The following is a 517-nucleotide window of genomic DNA, read 5'->3' on the forward strand; positions in this document are numbered from 1 at the left end:
AAATAAATAAATAAATAAATAAATAAAAATAAATAAATAAATAAAACATAAATGAATTTTGTGTTTAGCTTTGGGTCCTATCCCCAAGATATCTTATTAGTTAAAGGTAAATACTCCAAACTCTGAAAAAATCTGAAATCCAGGGGCAGGGTGTGTTGGCTCATGCCTGTAATCTCAGCACTTTGGGAGGCCGAGGCAGGCAGATCACGAGGTCAGGAGATTGAGACCACCCTGGCTATCATGGTGAAATCCTGTTTCTACTAAAAATACAAAAAATTAGCTGGGCGTGGTGACGCGTGGCTGTAGTCCCAACTACTCGGCAGGCTGAGGCAGGAGAATTGCTTGAACCCGGGAGGCGGGGGTTGCAGTGGGCCGAGATCGCGCCACCGCACTCTAGCCTGGGCGACAGAGTGAGATTCTGTTTCAAAAAAAAAAAAAAAATCTGAAATCCAAAATATTTCTGGTCCCATGCATTTCTGATATGGGTTACTCAACTTGTATCATGTCTATTTTTTTT

Source organism: Colobus angolensis, unplaced genomic scaffold (assembly GCF_000951035.1).
Source record: "Colobus angolensis palliatus isolate OR3802 unplaced genomic scaffold, Cang.pa_1.0 Scaffold407, whole genome shotgun sequence".
Taxonomy (NCBI): Eukaryota; Metazoa; Chordata; class Mammalia; order Primates; family Cercopithecidae; genus Colobus; species Colobus angolensis.